At 35.0% G+C, this 27704-nt stretch overlaps 1 long non-coding RNA gene across 1 annotated transcript in view; it reads left to right on the top strand.

Annotated features, from left to right (window-relative positions):
• LOC140599294 (uncharacterized) overlaps positions 1-27704 on the top strand; it is an 89596-nt gene that overhangs the window by 46317 nt on the left and 15575 nt on the right. The window contains exon 2 of the long non-coding RNA XR_012002000.1: positions 14785-14886. This is a non-coding gene — a long non-coding RNA (uncharacterized lncRNA). The remainder of the gene's footprint in view (positions 1-14784; positions 14887-27704) is intronic.

The raw sequence follows: 27704 nt of genomic DNA, 5'->3' as shown, positions 1-27704 counted from the left end.
GATTATTTTAAAAGCAATTTATGTCTGATCATATACCAATTAACAGCTTTCATAACAAATCCCCAAATATGTAGTTGGCATTTGATCAAAAGCAACATATTTTATTGCTGGTATTTGGATATTTGAGACATATTAAAGAATTCATGTTATCCACTCAGTGTCTATGACTCTGGAAACCAGCAGTGGCTACAACTATTGCTTTGACACACAAATTCTACGTTACTCCAAGCACATGCCATATACCAACCTTTCTAGAGCTTCTGGTAACGGGGAATACAAAAACAAAAAAAAAAAAAAGTCAAGTGTTTTCTCTGAGTTTTCATGAACCTTGCATGATTGCTTATGTATGTTTGCTATTAACAACCAGAAGAGTAGACTTCTAGAGCTAAATAGAAGCAACCAAGATGATTTGCTGACCCAGAAGAAAGGAAAATATACAGTAGCTGGAGCCTTACCTTAAGTACAATGTTTGCGAAGATCTGTAAATTGTGTTGTGGACGTGGTTAAACAGTTCTGGGATTTCTTAGAATTTCTTCCATGAAGAATTTATATGCAACAAGTGGGAGATAGAACAGAATGCTTGCTTGAATTGTTTGTTTTTTAGTTAAAAATTAAGAATTTTCATCTTTTTCATTTTTCAGAAAGACTTTGAGACTCAGTTGTGTGTGTAGTTGTAATGGGAGTTTTGAGATATTTTATGGGTATTTGTCTATTGGGATATAATAGAATGTAGAGTGCTTCCCTCTCAGCAAGACCATTGCAAGTATGGATTTTTCTTGTATTGGGTTTTTTTGTTTTGTTTTGGTTTTTGGGTTTTTTTTGTTTTTTTTTTTTTTGCTTTCTTTCTCTGCCTTCTTATGCATTATCCTTCATATCTGGGTTTCTGGTATAGGATTTTCATTGTTCACAAACTTGAGGGAAATTTGAAAATTACTACTCTAACTATGGCAGAAAAATATACATAAAATGGCTAAAAATTCTACAACATATTATAGTGAAAAGTAAAACAAAAATAAAATGTAGAGCAACAGCAGCTGATCTGTAAGGCAGATGATTTGACCATTTCATTTGACACAGAGAAATTCTGAAATACTACTCCAAAAGGGTTACAGATATACAACTTTAGTGGCACAGGTAAAACATAGGATTTCTTAGGGAGAGAAACTTAAAAGCAGAGAAATAACAGCACACATACAGTCCTCTCAATTTTCATTATCGGGTAGTATAGACCAGGCAAAGGTGTTTGACATGTGTCATGATCAAGGTTCCGGCAGATGAGGCCTACCTTAACCAGCTGGAGATGGGACATACAATGGAGTGGGGCTCTTCAAGAAATAACCAGCTTCCGGGATGCCTGGGTGGCTCAATGGTTGAGCATCTGCCTTTAGTCAGGGCCTGGTCTTGGAGTCCAGATAGCAAGTCTCACATTGGGCTCCCTTTGGAAGAGCCTGCTTCTCTCTCTGCCTGTGTCTCTGCCTCTCTCTTTCTCTGTGTCTCTCATGAATAAATCTTGAACCAGCTTCCCTAAACTCACCTGGTTGCTTTACATATTTATACATTAGCCTGAGAGATTGGGCGATACTTGAGTAAAAGAAATATATCTTCAAGGAGTCTCCAAACCCGGAAACACCACTAAAGGGTGTGTATATTCAGGGCCCTTGTCTGCCAGGAATGATGAAGTCAGGCCAAGGCCACTGCTCTCTGCAAACTGGCTTACTGCAACTGAGCCAGCTCTCTAAGAAACCAAAGGCAGAAAGGAACTAGGGCCTAGGGCTATCCAAGCTTCTTGCAAATGAAATAGAAAGTTACTCTCAGACTTCTAATGAACTTTTAAAAGTTCTTTCATCTCCTCCTCCCTGTTTAAAACTTCACATTATCAGTTACCTTTGTGGTGTAAAAATATATATCTTGTACTCTTATTATATTGTTCCAACTTCCTTTTTCCTTCCCTTCATAACCAAACTACTCTGAAGAATTGGCTGCACTCACTGTTGCTTTCATTTACCCAGTCTCTAACAAAACTGGCTTTTTAAAAAAGGTTTTATTTATTCATGACAGAGAGAGAGAGAGAGGCAGAGGGAGAAGCAGGCTCCATGCAGGGAGCCTGATGTGGGACTCGATCTCAGGTCTCCAGGATCACACCCTGGGCTGAAGGTGGCACTAAACCGCTGGGCCACCAGGGCTGCCCAAAACTGGCTTCTATATCAACTCCATTGAATCAGTTCTCACTAAGGCCTCTCTAGGTAATTAACTTTCATGACTCCAAATCAATGTCCATTACTCAGACTTCAACACTTTTTTTTTGTAAAACATGCTCTTTTCTTGGTTATTTTGTCACAACACTCTCTAGGTTTCCCTAATTGTTTGTAGTCACTACCTATACATTTCTTTGTGAATTCCTTCTGTCTCTTGACCGATATATAATAGAAATCTGTAAGACTTGATTCTATCCCATATTTTCTTCTAGATTCTCTCGGGGCAACTTCATCCATGCTTATGGCTTCCAAAGCCATAGTCCCATCCAACAGATCACCCCTGAGCTCTAGAAACCTATATTTCCTGTTAATAGATATTTCTACTTGGATTTTTCAAAGAGACCTCAAACCAAACTTCAAAACAAAAATCATGATTTTCATCCCAACACTGTTTTTTTTGTGTGTGTGTGTGTTCTTGAAAACGGCGAGCGATAACACAAAACATCAAGCTGGAATTATTACCTGCCACATACCTCTCCCATTGTTCTATCCAATCTCTCAGCAAGTCTTGTCAATTTTACCATTTAAATATCTCCTAAATTTATACATGTCTATCACCACTTCCTTTACTATATAGTCTTACCTAATATTTGCTTAGATTATCTCTAAACCCTGGGCATTTTCTCTCTTCATATAAGCACCTATGTTGCAGCTGGACTGCAACTTTCAAAATAAAATCTTACCATTAAAGCCCCTCAGTGACTTTTCATTGTTCAGAAAATAAATTCCTTAACACAGGCAAAGATTTTTGGGATCATAACCATGTTTATCTTTTAAGTCTCCTCTTGTACTACTTGTTGCTCCTTGCCCTCTGGCCTCTTTGAGATTCATTCTGATATCTAGAACTATATAGCATGTCTGCTTCTTAGCCCTTCCACCAACACTGGGGCTTTCCCATGTTGTCTGCTCACTTTGCCAGATACAAAACAGCCCGTTTGAGGCCATTCCTTTAGCTTCATAGAAGTCTGAGGATTTTCTTTGACCTAATCCTCATTGCAATGTGAAATCGGGGAGTCTAAGGACAGACATGGATCCCAAATAAATGAGAACCTGAGAATATGATATACAGAGGCAAGTACCTCTCCTTTATTAAGGTAACTTAGTGAGGAGTAACTGATATTAATGAGCTACAACTGCACTGGAGAATGGATTCTAGTCACATATCTCTAAGGGGTACAGAACTGTAAAATATAAAATCCAGAGGGACTCAAAGCATATTGATTTCCTGTCATGAGGTAGTTTGCCCCAACCTACTCCTGGGCACAGTAGGCAGCTTCAATGTAACAGCTATGAGGCTTCTACTATACTTTTGTCATAAACTTAGGTCCCTGTCTACCCTGTCACCTCCCTAAAGCAAAATAAATTTGTGTTGGGTAAAACTTAAACTATCTCATATTTTATCAATCCAAACTCAAGAACTCAGGTGCTGGACAAGCAAAATAGATGTGCCCCAAGGAGGTACATTACTATGTGCACTGTAGCACATTCCTTATGTTCTTCATCCTCTCACCCGCCCCCCATTAATATTTCTTCAGCGAAAACTTTAAATACCAATTTAGTTTACAAGTTTTCACTGGAATTGCCTTCAGATCACTATGTCTCCAAGAATAACATCCTTCAGTTTGATTCTTCTACCCTTACCTTAGCATCCTCCTTGATTTAAGTTCCAGAAGAGTGGATACCCTGTTACATCATATCCTTGAGTATCCCAAACCCCTAATATTATGCCTGATATGTAGAAGAGTTAGTAAGTACTTGTCAAATGAAAGAATGCAGAACAGGTTCTCTGCTCTTACATCAGAGGAGTCTGCTCCAATCTAATAATGTGGAGCTTGTTGCTATACTGCTAAAAGAAGTAACGTTAAGCAAAGACCTAAAGTTTGAGTAGTGATTGGGAAAATTAAGAGTATTGCATTTCAGGCAGAGAAAATGTTTGTTAGGCTCTGATATGGGGTGGGTGGATGGGGGATCATGCCACATTCAAGAATTGAAAGACAAAATCTGGTAAGGTAAGATTATAGCTGATAAGAATGTAAGACAAGGAGAAACTATAGAATTAATCAGGGATTGGATCAGGAAATCTTTAATGGACATTTTATTTATTGATTCATTTTTAAGATTTTATTTATTCATGGGAGACACAGAGAGGCAGAGAAATAGGCAGAGGGAGATGTAGGCTCCCTATGAGGAGCCTGATGTGGGACTCGATCCCTTGAACCCTGGGATCATGCTCTGAGCTGACAGCAGACACTCAACTGCTGAGCCATTCAGGTATCTCTTTAATGGCTATTTTAAAGATAGTGTTCTACAACTTAGCTAATAGAACTCCCTGAAGGAATGTCAAATATTTTATTTTTCCTTTCATCCAACTTGAACCCAAATTCTTAACCTAATTCCTAACCTACCTTTTGCAACTCCTTAGAGTCTCATTTCCATTTCTGTTATTGGTACACATTACTTTAGGTAAAGTGACAGTTAAAAGTCACAAAACCTAAGTGACTTAACACACTTAATATAGGGTAACAAGGAAATCTATCTTGCTGCATATCCAAGAAGTAGAAATTCTGATCCTGGTAGGTATTTAGAAATCTCTACCATAGTTACCTACAATTATCCGTGCATACTATATTTACCACAGACAGAAAATACTTCTCCTTTCACAAAGTATACAATGTAAAATTGCATTGAGTCTGTGAATTTGGTTCAGTATCTGGCATCACATTTTTCTCCATTAGGTCCAATTATGGTTCCGTTTGAGTTAGTCTAAAAGACTTGTTACCTGCTCCCATCCTTATACCTTCAGCCCCTAGTGTATGCTTTTCTTGAACACTCAATGTACAGCTAGCTGTCAAGCAGGGACCATAAAATGCAGTTAAAACTTGTTGGGGAAAGTGTGCAATCCAAAGAAGTCACTAGCAGAACTTCTAGGCAGGCACTGTAAGGTACTTTCCTTGCCAGGGGGAATTTTCTTGATTACCTTCCTAGGCCTATTAATGAATTTCTGATGGTGCTAGATCCATAGACCCATGAATCACACATATAGGAAACCTGCTTTCTTATCCTAAGTGCCCTTTTTGAATGGTTAGATGAGGGAAAAAAAATAAACTTGTGTTTGAGACATATACTTTGGGGTCTGTTTTGGAGAAGCTATCATTTCTCCATATAATCATACACATTGCAAAAGCAATGTTAGTTTTTGACTAAAGCCATGTTGTAAAACACAGTTGCTTATATGTGGATGTTGTAGCATCAGGAAGAAACAGGAGTGTGAATGCTATGGCTAATTCTGTTGACTAGTTTGTAGCAGATAAAATGGGAATAGATAAAGTTTGTAATTTAATTTATTTAAAGATCACTGTGTGGTTTTTAAAGAGAAAAACAGTTACTAACAACTAAAATCCTTCTTTCTGTTAAAGAGAATGTGAAGTGAGTTAATAAAAGTGATAAGCATGCATTGATCCATTGGGGGTAAAATGATAAATAAAGGCCCTGAAACATAATGTTCTCAAGTTAAATCTCAAGTTAACTAATCAGTGCATTTCTTGAATTAAGAAATTAGACATTAAGAATGTAATACTATTTGAAGGAAAATTAAATACTGGTGTGAAACAAAATAGCAAAATTTCTTATTAGGAAATCATGTAGTATTACAAAATGTTTTCCTGAATTAGTGCAAATTCTCTTTGTAACGTACCACTGTAGATGACTTTTGTCACAGCTCTGGGAAAACAAAACTACCAACAATGTTCTGGAGACAAGTTACAATCAGGCTCAAATAAAATTTTAAAAATCTTGTATTTGTCTTATTCCATTCTTTATTCCTGGTTTCTAGACATTCAGAGCCCACGGCCAACTACTTCTACAAACCCTATTCTCATGAGCTTTCATTCAATGAATCATTCCTAATGTCTTCCTTTCTCTTCCCAAACTATCTGTTGTGTGTCTCATTTCTACAGAACTCTATTTTCTTCCATAAGACTTAATTTGATAAATGTGCAGTGTTGATTTTGAGGGACTATATTAAGGTGTCATCTAGGGTTTTTTTTTAGGTTCCCGAAGACATGGCATTAATTCACATGAATAACATTAAAGACTGGGAGAAAAGCTATCTTCAGGACTTCATAATTACCTTCTTTAGTCCACATATTCATTTTTTGAGCACTATGTCATAGGTACATTTCTTTATGTAGTAATGAATTTATTATTACCTGTTATATCCTCCACTCTAGCCAGTATGTGCTTTTGCAAGCTCTAGAGTATACCATGTTCTCCTGCTGTGAGTCCTTGGACATGTTTCCCCTAAACAGAGATTGTCTGCAATGACTCTTGTGCTTTATCTCCAACACGTTTTCTTAATACAACTTAAGATCACTTCTTCGTGATGGTATTTTCCATTTCAGCTGGCTACTCATCAAAGCATCCACTAGCTCTATCCTGTAATATATTTGCTTACCAAATTTTATCATAACTGTTTTCTAATTTATCCATCTTTATACTAAACTTCAGAAGTTTGAAGACCATTATCATTGTGTCCTTGTAGAAAAACAAAGCTCTTATCTTGGTAATCAGGTACAGAGATGTTTGTGGAATAGGTGAATAAATGAATGATTGAATGAATACAAGAGTGAATCTGCAATGGAAACATTATGGCAAATAAACTATAATAAGATAGAGCCAATTAGAGATGACATGTACAAATAATGTTTGATCAATTAAAGGTACCTGAATTGTGGCAGACCACCTTTTATTTCATTATTATAAAATGAAATATTCCAAAAAACACCTTGTCATCTATATCCTTTTGAAATTCACATTAACATTTTCTTTGATAAAGTCTTTCCAAGCCATTAGAATAACCCTATGTTTTGTTTTATCAATGGCATGAGGAATACATATTGACCTTTAGACTAGTTTCAAGAATTTCCCAGTTCAGTGGAATCACTATTGGATCCACCAGATTATTCCTCCCTTGGGCACTAAACTGAATATCAAAGCTCATCTCTAGATGTAATCATGAGCAACATTGCCCAAACTTTCATTCCTTGTTACCTGTGTCTGGGCCAGACCCAGTATGCTGTCACAAAACATATACCATATGTCATAAGAAAGCACTTCAGCCTCACAAGATACTTCTTTTCTGCCTAGCAGTAGCTAGATTTTTCAATAGGCCTATCTACTATCCTACAAGGCCATTTGGTCCTATGTTAGATAATTGGGTGCATATTAAAGCCAGTGAATTCTAAATGAATTATCTTATTATCCACACTGGGAAGTAAATTTGGATGCTATGGTTTGCAGGGTACCATTCAAGAGTGTTTCTGGAAAGAACAAGGCAAAGGAAGTCTAAATTAAGAACAAGTGTCTCTTACAGTGAGGAAACTGCTAAGTATGTCTTTCCTTTGCTGGAAGGGTCCAATTTAACCAGTATGCTAAAAACTGGCAGTGTGGAACTCTATCAGGAACTCTGAACTGTTCAGTATTTTAGAACTCAGCAGGGAGTCTAGTGAACTCATCCTTGGTAAGGGAATATTTGTGCTTTTGCACCATGAAGATCCTTAGTCACTGGAACAGTTTCCATGAGAATAAGCTGTTTTGCTGTTTTGGTCTGTTTTAGTCCTTTCTTTGTTGCATCAGAGCCTGAAACAGGGTCTGGCACATGATAGGAACTCAAATATTTGAATTAATATATTAATCTCTTTGTCCATGGATGCTTTGTTTTTGAAACTATTTTTTTCCCACATCAGTTAGGCTGACAAAAAAGGTAAATAATATCCTTAGTATGGGTTATCCTGGCCATTTCATTATTTAAAAATACATTATCCCTGGTACATCTTTGAGAATTTGTAACAGAAATAGATCATCTCAGATTCTGGGCTATTCCAAAGTGTACTTCTATGAATCTCTTCCCTATCTTATCACCAATCATTGTACAGCCTTAGCCACTGCCTAAGATTAGATATAGCTGTACTTCATCCTGCCTTTTTTTTTCTTTTAACTATAGGAGAACTATATATACTACTTACAATTATATTTATAAGATTTCCTCATCCACTCATCTGTACAGACTCCAGAATCTAGGTTCTAACTCTAGCGTTTTATTCAAAAGCTTGATTTTTTTCTTAATCAGGCTATTGAACAAAGGTAAATTTCCTATGAGACATAGATTGCAGAGATAACTTCCAGAATAGTTTCTTTGCTCTCTTCTTGCATACCAAAGGAAAATCACCTGATAAGCCGGAATTGACCTGTTTTTTTGTTTTTGTTTTGTAAGATTTTATTTATTTATTCATGAGAGGCACAGAGAGAGGGAGGCAGAGACACAGGCAGAGGGAGAAGCAGATCCCATGCTGGGAACCCGATGTGGGACTCAATCCCAGGTCCCCAGGATCACACCCTGGGCCGAAGGCGGCGCTAAGCCCCTGAGCCACTGGGGCTGCCCGGTTTCTTTTTTTTTTTTTTTTTTTTAATTTTTTATTTATTTATGATAGTCACAGAGAGAGAGAGAGAGAGGCAGAAACACAGGCGGAGGGAGAAGCAGGCTCCATGCACCGGGAGCCTGATGTGGGATTCGATCCCGGGTCTCCAGGATCGCGCCCTGGGCCAAAGGCAGGCGCCAAACCGCTGCGCCACCCAGGGATCCCTCGGTTTCTTAATCTTAGTAGAAAAACCTGGTGGTCACAGACCAAATGGAATGAACAATTACATCTCTGGAAATGAATTGACACTGAGGTGTTTGATTGTGGCTAATGAATTAGTGGGATCCCAGGAAAAAATGTGACAGGCAAAGTACTTGAAGTCTCATTTGATTTATATAGCAACCCAAACAAACAAAAGCACCTTCTAGTTTTGGTGAATGAAAGAGTTCAGACACCAGATTAGAGATTCTGGGCTCTTTTCTTAATTTTATATACTTGAGTCAGTTCACAGAATTCTTGAATGAAGGATAGGCAGGTGTCCTTGAGCAAGGACTTCATGTTGGTCTTTTGAACAGACAAGAACAACAGGTGCTTCTCCCTTTCTGCCTCTTACACAACTTCTACCTTTGCCAGTAGTTCAGAAAATTTCAGCTCATCATTTCTGTATGATAAATAACTATAATTTCATTTCACTCTTCTCATATTGAAATCTTCTTCCATTTTAGAATTTATATTACCCCCTTGACACACAATTATGAAGTCTTCGAAAGGTATAATCAAGATTTATTCATTTTTTCCCAACATCATACCTTCTGTATATTTGCCGCACTGAATGAAAAATTTAGTTCCTTTCAAAGATTTTTTTCCCACCTAAAAACAACGAACCATAATAAAGCCTGTTTTAGAATTTTGCTTTCTCTCAATTTCATCATTTGTTAGACTTAACATATTCCTAACAATCATTAAATGAAGGAGGATTATGTGGGGAAATTCCCAAATCCTGACATATGGTAAAATGGCATATTAGTTAAAAATGAAAACAAATACACTTCAAAGTATGGATAAGTGCTCTTCCTTCTGTAATTACCATTGTTGGACCATAGACAGGTACATTGGCCAGCTAACCATTGAGGCCAGCTGTGTCAATGGTAGCTGAGAGGACAAGCAGAAAAGAGGCAATTGCATCATGCTCACGATTAGTCAAAAATAAATTGTAGCATGACAAGAGATGGACATTTGAGAGCATTTTCTCAGTTTTTATATCCCAAAATACATTTTTCTTAATTGTTAAAATACAATTAACTGCACCATTCCATATTAATCATCACCTTCCCAATGAAATCTAAATTCCATTGTATGCAATGAGAAACTGATCATGATTTTGTCTCCATGTCCATTCTGTGGCTTTATATCTCACCATAAGTCATCTCTTTATTTCCAGTTTCTTATCTTTTGCCTCATTTTGGGTTTCCTAGAAGCAGATCCTGAGATGAAGTTTGGGAAAAACTATTAGGGAGTGGTATAGTGGAACAAATAGGAGACAAAATGTGTGCTGTCAAGCAAGTTAATATTGAGGGGAACTGGAGTGGACTCCTGTGGGAGTTCTGGTAACATATAAGACCCCAGCTTTGGAGCTGTCCTGCAAGAGGACAGATTGCACCTGTTTCTGGCAGGCATTGCATGGTCACGGATTCATTTCTAAAAGTTTGGTTACCTGGATTATCTGTTATACCATGAATATTTATTGTCAGATTTCTATTTGGCTCTTTGTGTTATTTTGTCTTGGGAACAAAAGCTCAAATCTCTTAAAGTTAATATTTATGTTGTCAAAAAATAGAACTCTACAGTGCAGATTGAAAATGTGAATGAATACTTCAAATCTTGGTTTTTATGGGAAAAAAACTGAAAGAACATTCATAAGGAGCGTAATGAAACTTACATATTCAACCTTATATTTCTTAGTCTCTTTCAAAGTTACTCTGGAAAATTAGAACAAAGTAAACAATTTTAGCTAAGATGCTATGCAGGTTTATGTTTTGTTTGTATTCTCAATGAGATGGAGAAAACTCTTCATTATGTTGGTTTTCATTTGCTTTTTACCGTTATAATGTCAAATCATATACAGTATATCACAGTAAAAGCAAACATGTTAACCTTATGGTGCTTTTTTGAGTGTTAATGATGATGTTTTTCATTATTTGTTTTTGTAACAAAGCATTATGGTGCCAATGGAAAAAATAAACCTTGTAAAACATTTTATCACCTATTCATCTTAAACAAAAGTTTCATATATTTCAATATGGTGCAATATTGCAGTACAGAATTATGCAAACTAAAAGGCATTTCCACCTGCAGAAAAACTGATTGTTATTACAGAAGCGGAGGAATGAAAGCAGATGAAGAAAGTCACCTGTGTTGTATTATGGCAATAAGTTTTAAAACACTCATAATCTAGTGATGTCAATAGCTCAGTTATGATCAAATATATATTTTCATTTTGTGTCGATGTGCTGGCCCAAGCTGACAACTAAGATACCATCAATCATAAAGGGAGAAAATAACAAAGCTAAAAGCAAGTGACACGAACTAAATACTGGGTATTATTCTATGCAAAACAAAGTTTGTAAATCATATTGAGATGTATAAACAATTATTTGATCCCAGAAGAATCTATATAAAATATAAGACCCCAATATTAAATCTAAACCTGTTGGATAATATTTTGCCCATGTGGTCTGTAACACTCCTATTTAGAATTCTGGATTCCCACATGTAAATGGTATAAATCGTACCTTTCTGGACCCACTGCCTAATGTAGAGTGTGAAAAATAAAAGCCCTCTCAAAGGGTTGTTGCTTTTCTTCCAAGCATCACTTCTCAAGGCAGATGCTGTGCGCTTCCCACCTGAGAATCACTCTGGCACATGCTGGGAGACCAAGACAGTGTCTAGCTGAGACCTCTTGAGTGGTGATCAGAAGGGGTCTGTAAAAGAGGGAAATACAAGCTCTACCTGACAGTTTTTGAGACCTCATTGCTAATCTAGGGAAGATTTAGGTGGTACTTTATTTATTGTAAATTTATTATATTCAGACATTTTCAAGTATTTCAATGCTGATGTTACAAAAGATGCAATCCAAGTTTTTCTAAGCCAAAATACTGCAGTCAGTGATAAACATATTTTCTATAGCACTTCAGCGAAAGAGACAGTGTTTAAAAACTATTGTGAAAAAAAATGGATTTCAAAGTATTTTAAGTTGTCTTTAAGGAATACTCGTTCCGTCTGTGCTTGTATATAGTTATCTTTGTCTAAGATTGCTTTTCTTTAACATTTTGGTTGTAGAGTCTCATAACTATTCCTATTCAGGCATTGTTCTACTACAGCTGCAAAATTTCAGGTTAGAATATAACTCTTCTGACTACTAAAGCCCTATTCTGTCTAATTTCAACAGGTACTTAAAATATTACCTATTCCTTCCAGATGGATGTTTTTAAAATTAGTATGAAAGGTAGATAAGAAAAATATATTATCCAGAAATGTATTCTGTTACTTTGTAGACCTCAAATACAACTTCGACCCAAAGAAAATAATAAAAGGACAAAAGAATAATTTTGGAAGCGCTGTGTTTATGGTAGAGATTGGTGATTTCATGGATGTATACTTATTTCTGAAATTCCCTAGTTGCAGACATTAAATATGTACAGTTTTTGTATGTCATTCATACCTCAATAAAGTTGTATTTTTGTTTTGATGATTTTATTTATTTATTTGAGAGAAAGTGTGCAAGCAGGCCATGAGCAGGAGGGAAGGGGTAGAAGGAGAGAGAAGCATTTTTTTTAAAGATTTTATTTGAGAGAATAAAGTATTTTTAGGAGGCAATTAATGAATAAATTTGTAATGGACTAGGAAAAAGTATGAGGTAATAAATTTTCCTTTGCCTCTGCTCCAAGTTGATCATGTGACAGTTCATATACCTTAACATACAAAAAATAACAGTTTAGAGTTCACAGGAAGAAAGCCAGCTTCCATGATCTGTGGTCCTTGGACTCTCACTAATGGTTTGGATGCCATGCCTGCTGACTCCCATAATAACCTGTGAATAACTCTGCTGTGTACACCCTCTCCATACAACATTTTAAATTTCTATGAATATTATCCCTGGAATATAAACTCTCAGAGGGCAAGAGATGTTTTTCTTGGCATCTCCAATATCAACCTGAGTACTCAATAAGTATTAATTGAATGTTATGAATAAAGGAGCACTCCCTATACCAAAGTGGGAGCTACCTTCATTTCATCTCTTCTTTGAAAGAAATAATTCCAGTGTTCCAAGTTCCACTCATTAGTGATAAGCTCCTGTTTTGCAAAGAGATCCATTTTATCCTTATGCAAGTTGAACTCTTGGTTCCTGATAAAAGCTCACAATTTACATACATAGATTACCTTCTCCCAGGAACTGTCCTTAAATTCACAACATGTAATAGATATACAATGGACATAATTTAACTCCTCTAAAATAAATTATACTGTGGCGAAAGCAAAGTTCAACTTCTCTTGCCAAATTACAAAGTTAAGCCACTGCATGAACTTTTACAAATTTCATAGCCTGGATTAATATACAAAAATCATTATATAAATAGGATGTACTTTGGCCAAGAATATTTTAGTTTGATTACATATATTCTTTAGTAGTACTAAAGTAAAACTTGAGAAAATTGCTAGAAAATTAAAGCTGGCAAAGTTGGTTGCAAAGAGGGGAGGTGACAGTAAGGTTCATGTCACCATATTCTATGAATCTTAGAATATCTGAGGACATTTAGACATATAGTTCTTGTACCATGAAACTTTTGTTTTTGTTTTTAGGTGTTTTGTTTGTTTTTTTTTGTATTGTTTTAGACTTGAATTTTCTTAGATCAATGAAGTTGGCTTTTGTTTTGTTTTAGGCATTTTTTTTAATCCAGTGGGTTTTTTTTTTAAAAGATTTTATTTATTTATTTGTGAAAGACAGAGAGAGAGAGAGAGAGGCAGAGGCAGAGGGAGAAGCAAGCCCCATGCAGGGAGCCCAACATGGGACTCGATCCCAGGTCTCTAGGATCAGGCCCTGGTCTGAAGGCAATGCTAAACCACTGAGCCACTGGGGCTGCCCTAATCTAGTGATTTATAGATACTTCTTCCCTATTAGAATTCGTTACTTTCTTAGTAGTTTCTAAATGGGAATCACTTTAATTAATTTTGCTACAGTTATTGGGCCTTTTTGTCTGAGCACCACTTGGGACCCTATTCAGCTCAAAAATGTTCCATTATAGACTTCTTTTTTTTTTCCACTTATTTTTTTCAAAGGAATATTACTTTACCTGCATAGGATCTTATGCAGATCCTGAGTGCAGATCTCACTTTTTTTCATTATTTTCTCATTTTTTAATCTATTTTTACCATGGAGTTATTTGAATTCTGTTGGTATTTCTCAAGTGTGAGCTGTATATCCATGGTTTTCTACTCTATCAAGTTTGGCATTTCAAATATGCATTTTATACAGGATTAATCCTCTCACACTCCATTCCCAGTATTTTGGGTTTTTTTTTTTTTTTTTTGTAATATTTTATTTTAGAGAGAGAGACAGAAACATGGTGAGAGGGAGAGAGAGAATCCCAAGCAGACTCTGCACTGAGCACTGAGCCTGACATAGGCTCCATCCCACATCCCTGAGATCAGGACCTGAGCCGAAATCAAGAGTCAGATGCTTAACTGACTGCGCTACCCAGGTGACCCAGTATCTGCCCTTGTGACTTATTTCCCTCTTAGGCTTTTGCTGTTGAGGTTTTGCTTTAATTTTGATTTTGGTTTTGTTCTGTTCTGTTCACCCATTTCCTCTAATTTTGCTCTTCTTTAAGGGAGATTATGAGTTCTGATCTATTGGGATCAGTGGATAATTTTTTAAGAAATATATTCTGATCTCTTACAGCAACATTCCTTTGTTGTGCTATGAAAATTTCACATAGGACAGTTTTTTCCCCTCCATTTGCTTGATTCGATAATGCATTTTCTATGCAACTCGACAAGAGGAGAGGATTTGTGTGTTGCCTTTAGCCCATTCCCTGTTCTTGTGATCCCTGCAGGGTGAAGCGGAGAGCCTGTGAATGAGGCAGGCAGTCTTCCATCTTCACTGCACATTCTCTGACTGTGAGAAGGATGCTGACTGTGATGAAGAACCAGAGGAGGTATGTAACTTTAAAAAGTAATAATTCCACTAATTACATCAACCAGTACAATTTATGAGTACCCTCTGTATACCAGATGCAATACTCCTACTGACTCTCATTCCATTATTGATCCTAAAATTTAGAGATTTTTATTGCTGAATGTTATAGATGAGAGGAATGGAGATAAACTCAAATTGTTCTCTTCACATATTGATTTTTGATAGGAGAAAAATTTTGGATAGTCAAGTAATAATGGAAAGAACAAAGCTTTGAGAAACAAAGATGGGGTCAGATTCTGTAGTTTTCGGTATTCATTCCAAAATATTTATGCAAGAGTAAATGTCAATTAAAATGTGTTATGAGAACTAAACATTAGTGATTTGGCGATGTGTCTGTAAAACTTAATCAGAAGTGGTATTTACATAAAAGGATCTTCAAGACTTGATCAGCTTGTGTGGTTTTATTTCTCCAACGTTGTTTGAGGTAAGTGAACACTAATGCGATAAAACTACTTTTAAACTATTGTTATTAGGAAAAATTTATTGAACATTTTTTTAGCCAATTTACCTGGTAAGATTTTCATTTTAGTCTCACATACACATATGTCTTTGGCATTTCCGTTTATCTTGCATAGTATGGGGGAAATGTGCTATATAGTTCTGTTTAATAATGCTTGCTGTTTCTATTTAAGCTTCTTGAAAATAGGTTAAGGGCAGTTAAATGGATCAGGATTATGTTGTAATTAGTAAAATCTAATATTTCTTTGCCTAAATCACAGTATGCTTTTCCTCAATTTACTTTCATCAAAGTAAGTCATTATTCAAGAACATATAATTAGCTTGTTTTAATCTTATCATTTTCAGATACCTGCTAAAGTAATTAGCTTTCTCTTCTTTTTAGTTAAAAGATTGCTAAAGGATCAATGCACAATACATCATTTTTTATTCCACAACACCAATTACTTTGACCCTCAGTGTAAATTTATTGATTTTTCTTAATAGTACATTATCACCAGTTACTCACAGCATGGTGTTTATTAATTAGTAAGAGAAATATAGATTCATTTATGAATAGCTATCCTTTTAAGTTTCTTGTCTAGAATGTGTGGTAGTATGGTTGGTACCTGCTAATAGCATGTAGAATTTAAGAATCAAGTTTATTTCTCATTCCCAAGGTTTCCATATTTTTCCTCTTGAGATACATCATAAACTCAAAGTTAGTAAAAAGTAAATTGAATTTCTTATGTCAGTTACCAAGTTAATAAAAGTTTGGTTTTTCTGGCCTTTTTTTTCACAGACTGATTTCATTTCTTTTTCTTATGACCAAGAAATACAGGGGTGCCTGGGTGGCCCAGCTGATTTGGCATCTGCTTTTAGCTCAGGTCGTGATGCTGGGATCAAGCCCTATGTTGAGCTCCCTTCTCAGCAAAGAGTTTATTTCATGCTCTCCCTCCACTCTGCTCATGCATGCATGTGCATTCTCTCTCCCTCTCGAATAAATAATAAAATCTTTAAATAAAAAAAGAAATACAAAGCAGGTATATTGAATACCTCTTTATAATATTGGTTATTGCAATATTGTGTCAAATTGAAATAATAAAGATGAAGTACATATAACGTGGTTTATTGAAGGAATATACTTTTTTACTATTTTTGTGCATTTCCCTACTAGACTGAAACTTTCTAGACACAAAGAAAAACTGAAAGATAATATTGAATTTTCTCATCCACAATCAGGGCTTATTGTACCATTTATTCAATTTTATTCACTTGTCTGGCATTAAAGATGCATAGTTTGTGCCATATAAGCCTTAGACAGTTCTTACTTATTCTTTGGTACCTTAATGATTCAATCAATGTCTTTTATGGAATATGTTTGTGTAATTGGGTATTTATGTGTTATGTAATTCCTCTTAGTAGGTTTCAAGGGAGGAGGAGAAAGAAAATGTCTTTATTTCTTTCATTTTTATCTAAATATGAATTTTAAAACCTGAAACTTAGCAGCATCACTACACCCTTATATGATAAATTAAAATTCATATTTCTTCAATGACCTGCAAAAACTGTAATTCAGTATTGAAAATAATGTATGGATTTTAGCAGACTGCCTTAAAGGAATTAAGTTTACATTTTCAAAAAGTTAACATTAGGATTGCCAGTGTCTATATATCATCTACGTTATGTTTTACTAAGTTTACTAAGAAGAGTAAGTTCCTTGTAAATAGCTTGGAGGGCCAACACGCTCTATGTTTTCTTACATACATCATTACTTATGCTATTGATCTTGAATAGTATTTTTATTTCCCCTCCTGTTTAAATCCATTATTATTGATGATTATGTAAAATGCAATTGGAAGGACCATTGAATGAGTAAATACAGATGTGCTCAGGCATTACTGAAGATAGGATGAATTTTGTTTTAGTTTTTGATGACTAGAAAAGTATAACGTGTGTGTGTGTGTGAGTGTGTGTGTGTGTGTGTGTGTTTGTGTGTGTGTGACATACATAATTTTCATGGGCTTAGTACCCTGAATATTTCTTTAGGGCTGTTATTACCAGTTAATAGTTTTGACGAGGTCACAGTGTTAACTCTTAGTTTCTGGTTTATATAAAGTAATTTGAAAGAAAAATAGAAAAATAATCTAAATCCTACCATGTACACAACAGGATACAAACAATATGTTGATTCAGTGATGACTATTTACCTCTCTGTTTTATATGATCACTATTGCCTTCTTCAAAACCCTAACTTCTATGAAGGGAGCTTCTGCTGTATCTCCATCATTCTCTGAGCACTCCTTTTTCCTATTATGACAGCCTTGATACTCCAGCCCATAAATGTAATTATTTCTCAGTACTTTTCTTGGTATTGTTTCAGAGTTTAGGCTCTAGAGCCAGATTTTACATTTCAGCCTAGATCCTAACACTTTACAACTGTGTGAACATTGGCAAATTGGCATTAATACTCTGCCCATTTCTTCATCTTTATATAACAAAATAATAATTACTTCGTTATTGTTTCCACCAGTAAATATATTATTTTAGAAATATTGACTAGTGTGATGTCTGATGTTCTTAGCAAGTATATTGCGAATTTATCTCCTCTCCATTGGGGCTTCCACCTTCTGTATTGGTTCAACATTTACTATTACAAGTATTTTCATCAAATGTCATAATGATTTTATAAGTTTTATAACTTTCAGATTTAATAATTCAGTGAAATTAATTGGATTCATTTGGTGTTGAGTTGTTTGTGTGAGTTAGTTGCAATTTATTAAACTTTAAACAAAACTGAAATAAAGAAGAAGATTCTATCACTGAATGTCCACATAGTGGACATTAAAATTTGAATATTAAAATAGTGAATATTAAAATTTCTAATAACCTTGGGACACTGATTTACTCACTTGGTTAAAAGCATCTGAACTTGGCTCAGGTCATGGAGTTGAAGTCCTAGGATCAAGCCCTGGCTTCAAGCCATCCGCTCAGTGAGGAGTCTGTTTCTCCCTCTTCCTCTGTCCCAACCCCAGCTCATGCTCTCTTTCTCTCTCTCAAATACATACAATCTTTATTTTTTTTTCTAGTAACCAATGTTTGGGCACTCACCTTTTGAATTGAAAGGAATTCATATAATTGTTTAAGATGTATAAAAATTCAGTTTAAAACAAGAATTTGAGTGTTTTTTCTTAATTAAATATAGTTATTGGTATAAAATACTTTCATAATATCTCATCATATTATACATTGGAAATTTTGTGTGCATCATCAGTAGAAAGTGTTTTCTTTTATTTTTTTAAAATTATTTATATATTCATGAGTGACAGAGAGAGAGAGAGACAGAGACATAGGCCGAGGGAGAAGCAGGCTCCATGCAGGGAGCTCTATGTGGGACTGGATCACAGGTCTCCAGGATCACGCCCTGGGCTAAACCGCTGAGCCACCTGGGCTGCCCTAGAAAGTGTTTTCTTAAAGCATATATTCTATATAATTTAAGTGACTACAATTTATCTGAGTTATTTAAACTTAGTATAGACCACTTAGTTTTTAACCAAAAAATATGTAAGTTGTAGAAATAACCAGGCTAAAAATTAGTGTATAAATCAGGGAAGGAGGCACTATATGAATAGGGAATGTGCTTAGTCTCCCATCAGCTCCTCCATATAAAGTGTTTCTGTGTTTCTGTTTCTTAAGTGGCTCATTCTGTTTATGATAAGACTGTATAACTTTTTTTTTTTCTGGATATGACTTTATCTTACTGTGTTGGGTACTTTTGTCCCACCCTTTCCCTTCAACAAATCTTTTTTGTGCTGGACAATTAAGTCCATTTTCTAATAAGGCTGATAGGGCCCTGGTCTGTGAGGTTGCTTCTTTGTCTTTGGCTGTGTCAGTCCAGACAATTAAGATGAAAAGCACATTTATATGAAAGTAGAAAATTGAGATTACAAAAAGCAGTGTTAGCTTTCGTTATCTTAGTAATATTCTAAATTTTATTTGCTCTGGTTGTCAAGAATAGACTGAGTGCAAGGGATTTTTTTTTTCACAAAAGTTAGTTCACCTGAAAGTGAGGTCCGATTTATTTGAGACAGGAAGAGCATAATTGATGGTGCCTGAGGTCCTGCTATCTGTTTTGCATGCTTGCATGATTTTGTAGGGTTTTTTCCTCTATGAGTGACTTTATTTTTCATATATTTGAAAGGGCTGGAGTAGGGAAAGCAGTAGGGGAAGTGGGAAAGGAGAAAATTATTGAAGAAATACATAATCCCAATGGAATGATAACTCTTGGATTGTTGCCAAACTAATTTCCATCCATCTTGTTGTACAGTATCTGTGACTTCATTATGAAGTGTTTCTGCACTAGAGTATTCTAAGCATGTATATTATTTCTAGAGATATTTTGGTATATGATTATTATATGTATTATGTACATATATTACACATATATTAGATATGTTATATGTTTATATAACAAATTTTCCATTTCTGTGTGTACATGTGTGGGATATACAAAGATACACAAGGATACACAAATGATATAGATATGAATCCAATCTCCCTCCCTTTCCTAAATGATTGCTAATAGTTTCCTAAAACCTTGGATTAAGAGATCCTGAATTCTTACTCTGGGAAAATGGGACAGAACTGTGACCAATGCTCCATGTCTGAGAGATGTATAGCACTGGGCTATGTGCTTTCCACCTCTGTCTAGAGAATCGGACATTAAGGAATGTTTATCTTCATATTTTAATAGTTACTTTAATCTTATAGCACTTAGCCTAAGTTTACTTGCGTATTCAATTCTTCCCAGAATATTTTTGCTTTCACACATATTTATCACTGTGTTTAATGTCTGTGACCTCCAAATTTGGAATTATCATTCTTTTATTCTTTCATTATATACACTATTCAATTCAAATGGTAGAACCACTATGCATCTAGGTGTACAACTCCTATACCTAGGTCATCATGTTTGACTCCAACTCTGTGCCTCTCCAATCATGCTCATTCATGAGGCACATTGATATGGCCTCTAAATTGAGATCCACAAATGTATAGATACCACCTTACCAATGACTCAGATTAGTAATCAACATTGGGGCCCCATCAATGACAGTTTGCATTTGGACTAAAATTTGTCATTTGGATTCCAAATATTTATCAACTATTCCTTCCTTCCTTCCTTCCTTCCTTCCTTCCTTCCTTCCTTCCTTTCTATTTAGACTTATTTATTTTGGAGAGAGAGAACAGGGGGGATGGGCAGAAGGAGAGGGAGAGAGAGAATCCCAAGAGGATGTCAAGCTAAGCCTAGAGCCTGACACAGGGCTTGATCTTATGACCTGAGATCAGGACCTGACCTGAAACCAAGTGTCAGTCGCTTAACTAACTGAGCCACTTGGGTACCGCTATCCACTCAATTCCAAATCAACTTCTATCTTTTTCATTCAGGCTATTGTGAATCAGGATTGTGGTAGTGACTTCCTCATTGCCATCCTGAATTCAGTCCCATTGTCCCTTTCTGTTAATCTCCAGAAGGCTACCAGATTGACCTATATAAAGCAAAATCCTAAAAAGATACTCCCTCCCTGATTCAACTTTATTGTCTCTCCATTGCCTCAAAATATAGAGAAACTCATTAAGATCCTCACAAAAAACATCATGATCTGATCCTTGCTTTCCTCTCCATTTTCATCTCCACTTCTTGCCCCACTTGTATTCCTTTTCATACTTCATGATATTTGTCATCTCAGTTTTGGTTGTTACCTACTTATCTAAAATTAGTAATTCACTCATTTAAAAATATATATCAAAGTACTTCTATGTGTTGGACACTGTATAAGACCCTGGGAATGCCTATTCTTTCACCTTCTAAAATTTCACTTAGCAAATTCTTAATTTTCCAGCATCACTTCACCAAGAGAGATTCTTCTCACTATCTCCCTCTGCAGACTGTATAATATAACTATTCCCTGTTTCCTTTATATTATTAAAATCTTTTTCTTTGTATAGGTTGCATTTTATTATATAACTGAGTATTTTACTAATAGAATATTTATGTTTAAAGTTTTTTTGAAATATATGATTTCTAATATTGTATATAAGTATAAAATCATGATTTGCAAATATTACTTATAGAAAAGCATAATCTTTCTGTAATAATTGGATGCAAACCTTAGTTCTACTTATTAGTTATATAGCTTTATTTGAATTCACAGTGCCTCAATTTTTCCATCTTTAAAAATTGAAGATACCACTATGCCAAACATAGTAGACATCAGTAATACCAACATAGGATTCCTATTTCAAATTTAGTGTTCTATGAACTGAGTTTGTGTGTATGTATATATATGTGTATATATATATACACATATTATACTGTTTCTATTAATATATATATATAGTGTTTCTATTTTTAATATAATGAACACAAAATTATTTTGTGTATTATAAAGCATTATAGAAACATAATATGACCAGATATTTTGAGTTACTATTTTGCTGGTAGTTGTTGCATTGTTGGTGTCTTCTTCAGATCCCTAGGGTACCAGATGGCCAACGTACCAGGACCCAGCTGCTATGAGCTTTGGCTGTTAATGGCAACCTTGACCTGGCCCTGTCTCTGCAAATTTTCCCTCAGGCTGAACAAGAGCAGCTCCTGATGGGAGCTTGGATACCACCACTCCCAGTCTGTAAACAATAATTGACAGACAAAGGGGTGTAAGATGCAGGGTCTCCTTCAAAGTATGCATTACTATGAGCTGCACTTCCTATGTGGACATCCTGCCTTTGCTCAGCTCCATCACCTGTCCTGTCAAACTTTTTTCACTCATTTTCTCTTTAAGAGCAAGATCTGAATATATCCCAAGTTCCTTAACCCTTATCTCCAAGTTTACTTCAAAGGAACCCAAGCTAAGACAGTGCTTTATGTGAATTAGCACCCCTCATTCTCTATATTCTCCTAAGTCTCTCAGCCTACTTGTTACATATTGAATCCATTTTGGAGAGAGCAGAACATTTTAGAACACAATTAAAATCGATTTGGAAAAGAAAATATGTCAAAGCTCTTAACTAGGATGTTCAACATTTCAAAGTACATTAAAAAATGATGAGAAAGTGAAAGTATATGTGGATCAAGGGAGATATACATAGAACTGACATGTTTGTTTTTGGGGAAAAACCCATCTTTAGTGTATTTTTTAATGATTACGTGAAAAAGAAAAATTCTTCTCATGGAGAAGACTGACTCCTAGATTCTGTTTCTTTAATCTACTTATATTGCTTTCACCAACTTTTCATTTTTAGTTAAGGATTAAAACACAATTTTTGCCTACTTATTTATCTTAAATAATTCTTTAGTGGATTTTTTAATGATTATGTGAAAAAGAAAAATTCTTCTCATGGAGAAGACTGACTCCTAGATTCTGTTTCTTTAATCTACTTATATTGCTTTCTCCAACTTTTCATTTTTAGTTAAGGATTAAAACACAATTTCTGCCTACTTATTTATCTTAAATAATTTGAAGTATCTAAAGAACTCTATGAACACTCAGGAAAAAATTCTTCCTCCCCCTCAAATAGACAAAGAAAATATAAATACATGAAAAAATTATTCTCTTTATAAGTTCCAAAATATTTAAATGTGCCTTTCAACATTAGCAAATGACTAATCCCATTATCATAATTTATTAACCAGATCTTTTGTTCTATGTAGTAATACACTGTGTTTCCATGCTGTGTGTTTTTTATCCAGTGACCTAATTTGCTTAAAAGGAAACTCTTAAAACTCCCTTGTTGTAATGAATAAAATGTTAATGAAGAACTACAGAGAAATCCCCTCTGCATTAGTTCCATATTCCCAGGAACATCATCATAAATTTGTTTGCCTGGTTCTGACAATGGTAGTGATGTTCCAGCTGCGCAGAAGCATAGTAATGCTAAATGGTTCTGATGGAAAAGTTAAAGATGTTCAAGGCACTGTCATCTGGGATGGACTCTGGGAAGTTATCTTTTGGAGGGAGTATTTGATGGATTTGGCTCTCATCCAGTTTTTTTAACATTTATTTTTTGCATTGATACTTACATTACTAGAAGCTTTTTCAAAAATTACGAATGGAAACTATTCGAACAGACATGTTTTTAGCAAGAAAATAAAATACTTTAAATTGGTGTTTTTTTGCCCCTTCCAAATTAGCCCTCACAAATTTCTCAATTGTGTTGATATAAATATAAAATTTAATGACTAACCCATTAAAATGTTTAAAAATTATTCTTGATCATACTATTTAGCTTAATATTCATACTTTTGTGCCTAGACCTCTGCTGTGCATGATGAATATACAATTAATTTAAAAAGTAATTTCCTTAATATTGATAGTTCAGATCAACTCCTGTGGTATTTCTCATTTTAAGCTTTGACATGTTTAAGTGTTGCTGATAAAACTTTCTATGAGCAGGTAGGAAAATTGATACTCAGTTTGAAACTTGAGTGTCTAAAGTGTTGAATCTTCTGTATCAAAATCTAAAATATATTGTTTCTACTCACAGTACAAAAATACTTCAGAAATATTAAGATCATAATGTGTTAGTATCAATTTTAATTCCTCTAAAACATGATAAGCTGAAAGACCAGTAAGTGGGTACACTTTTATACCCACAAAAGAACTGAACGTATGTTTCTACATTTGAAAGTTGAAAAAACTCAACATCAAACTAAAATAGCAATTAAGGAAATAGAAGCTGTAAATCAGAATGAAGACTAGATATAGTTAATCTCTTTATCATATCCCTGGGGTTATCGTGTGTAAAGGGAAATATTTTTCAATACTTTTGCTTTGGGGTATAAAACTCTACCATCCTTTCATTTTGTTGTCTACATTTTTATCAACTTTTCTAACAATCAAAAACCTCTTTCTCTTGTTTTATACTCAGAGGATCTGTGTAGTCACTGAGTTTTTCTAACTTCAAAGAGAATGCCTTGTTTATATTCACTTTGAAACAGATGCAAGATAAATAACCAAGAGGTCTATAGTGTAAGCAACATATTTACCTTTGTGAAATATTCAGAAAAACAAAGGAAGAACCCCAAAATATATGAAAAACAATCATATTAATTAGTCCTCAGTGCTTCATTTGAGTTAAGAGCTCAGGGGAATAGGATGTAATAGAATGTCTCTAATATTGAACTATAATCTTTCATGTTGTGAAAAATCTCCACATTTTCACAGACATTTTGTTAGAAATAGCTATCTTTTTACTTCTAATAGAACATTTTGTTGAATTATAAAGAGTTTAAAGTGAAAAAAATAAATTTGATAGCTACTATGTTATGAGATTTACATATGTTTTAAGTAACTTTCAAAGATCCTATTGTATAGTATTACTATACCCATGTTATAATGGAAGGGAACAGGATTTGAGAGTTAGAGCTTCATACAGTTTGCAAGTATGGGGACTACAATTTGTATTTCAAGAGTATCTGACTCCAAATCCCATATATTTCTCACTATATCATAATGCCACGACGTTAATAAATAGAAAGCTTTAACACACTGCAAGGCTGATTAGTGATAAAGTTACAAAGTTTTATCAATAATCTTCAATTGTCTGGGCCTCCAACAATGTTATGGGTCCTCTGTTCACATAGTAATATCTTTCCAAATTTGCAAAATTACAATATGTTGATATAATTAATTTTCATTTAAATTTTGTGGGTGGGAATCACCCAAAATAAAATGTATCCCAATCTCTGTGTTTCTAGGACAAATTCATAACAATGCTACAAAAAGTGTATGCATCAGCATGAAGTTGCTTGGTTTCTTCACATATATTAAGACATTTCAGGTTTATCTCCAATGACTGAAATTTTGCATAATTAATACGTTTCAATTCAGATATCTTGTTATTACAACGTACACTAAAGATATTACATTTAGAAGAAGAAATTTTATATGGGAAAACCTAGGAGATATTGAAAGATTCAACTTTTTGTCTTATATGCACACATATTTATGCACATATGTATACATACCCACAAGCATGTGGCATGCACATTGACAGGCAGAGCAGAAAGAGCATGATCTTGCTGACAAAGCCATGAAGTCTATACAATGACTTTGATATCAGATGGAGAAACAAAATCCAAGTTGAACCAAATATAATGGAAGGCCACAGGTATTACTAAATAATGTAAGAAAAGAGATGCACAAAAATGCTCATGGCTGTATATGGCCAGAATCCAAGGCAAGAACATGAATATTAACCTAAGTGAATTAGAAACTTTTCATTAAGCTATTCCTTTGGCCTAGAGGTGGCACAAGAAATTGAGGGGATGATGCTCAGCACCAAAATATGGCAGTGGAAAAATATGTTTTACTTAACATATGTCTAATGTTTATTACATATGCTTATCATATATGACTAGAATTTATTCATGAATGTAAATCTATGGAAAGTACTTGGACATCATTGTCCTCTCCTGACTTAAGGGAAAAGCTCTGTTTTTTTTTTTTTTTTTCCCATTGAGTCTGATGCTTGCTGTGAGCTTTTCATATATGGCCTTTATTATGTAGAGGCATGTTTCCTCTAAGCCTATATTGTTGAGAGTTTTTATCATGAATGGGATGTTGTACATTGTTAAATGCCTTTTCTGCATTATTAAAATGATTATATGGTTTTTATACTTCCTTTTGTTGATCTGATATACCATGATATACCATGTTGATTGGTTTGTGAATATTAAATGAATCCCAGAAATGACACCCACTTCATTGCGGTGAATGATTTTTTTTAATGTGTTGTTGGACTTGGTTTGCTAATATTTCTTGAGGATTTTTGTATCTATGTTCATCAGAGATTTTTCTTTCTTCTTTTCCTCTGTTTCTCTGTCTCTTGTAGTATCTATACCTGGTTTTGGTGTCAGGGCAATGTTGGCCTTGTAGAACAGATTTGGAAACTAACTTTCCTCTTGTATTATGGAATAGTTTAAGAAGAATAGATATTATATCTTCTTTAAATGTTTGGTAGAATTCCCCTGTGAGGGATCCCTGGGTGGCACAGTGGTTTAGCGCCTGCCTTTGGCTGAGGGCACGATCCTGGAGACCCGGGATCGAATCCCATGTCGGGCTCCCGGTGCATGGAGCCTGCTTCTCCCTCTGCCTGTGTCTCTGCCTCTCTCTCTCTCTCTCTCTCTCTCTCTATCTCTCTCTCTCTCTCTGTGACTATCATAAATAAATAAAAATAAAAATAAAAGAATTCCCCTGTGAATTCTCTGGTCTTGGGCTTTTATTTCCTGGGAGTTTTTTGATTACTTATTCAACTTCATAACTAATAATAGGTCTGTTGTAATTTTCCATCTCTTTCTGAATCAGTTTTGGAAGGTTATATATCTATGAATATATCCAGTTCTTCTAGGTTGTCCAATTTTTTGGCAGGTAATTTTTCATAAACTCTTGTAATCCTTTGTATTTCTGTGGTGTGTTGGTTGTTACACAGCAGTTTTTACATAATAAGTAACTAATACACTAGAGATTAGACTAAATAAATTTTTCATTTGTCTTTAAAACTCCATGTCTCTCTAAAAATATTTGTTCTGAAATGTATATTATCCTGAGGTTGTTCTTCTATCTTAGTTTACATAATCTATGGTTTGCTCCAATGTCCAAATTACTGTAGGGAGATGAAGCATGAGGAGGGTGTACCTCTGACAATCTTTATCAAGCAAAAGGACTCCTAAGATCTAAGCCAAAAGGAAATGATTGTCCATATTAGGTTTCTTTTTTCAGTCTATATAGTGTTTAATGAATTTTTCTTCTAACAGCTATAAAAACTGCACATTCATCCATTGCTTCAACAAATTAAAGCACTTTTCATATTGAACACATACTATGTGCCAGCCTTATTCTAAGCATATGTAAACACATACGTGTATATGTATGTCAAAATATGTGTATATATGAGACTATGACATATGCATACATCTGTACATCTATCTATACCTCATAGTCCCTATCCTCATAGAACTTGTATTTAGTGAGATATTGAAAGTGTTCTGAAAAGAAGTACAGTGTTATGGTAATCCATAGAAAGGACATCTAATTCTAATTTTGAAACTCAAAGGGTCTTCACAAATTTCTGAGAAATAGTGAATTTTCTTCAGGAAACTTCAACAGCTGAGGCTGGCAAACTGGACATTAAATCTCCTGTATGGGGGGGATCCCTGGGTGGCGCAGCGGTTTGGCGCCTGCCTTTGGCCCAGGGCACGATCCTGGAGACCTGGGATCGAATCCCACATCAGGCTCCCGGTGCATGGAGCCTGCTTCTCCCTCTGCCTATGTCTCTGCCTCT

The sequence above is a fragment of the Vulpes vulpes genome, chromosome 6 (assembly GCF_048418805.1).
Source record: "Vulpes vulpes isolate BD-2025 chromosome 6, VulVul3, whole genome shotgun sequence".
Taxonomy (NCBI): Eukaryota; Metazoa; Chordata; class Mammalia; order Carnivora; family Canidae; genus Vulpes; species Vulpes vulpes.
This window is presented reverse-complemented; position numbering and strand designations above follow the sequence as displayed.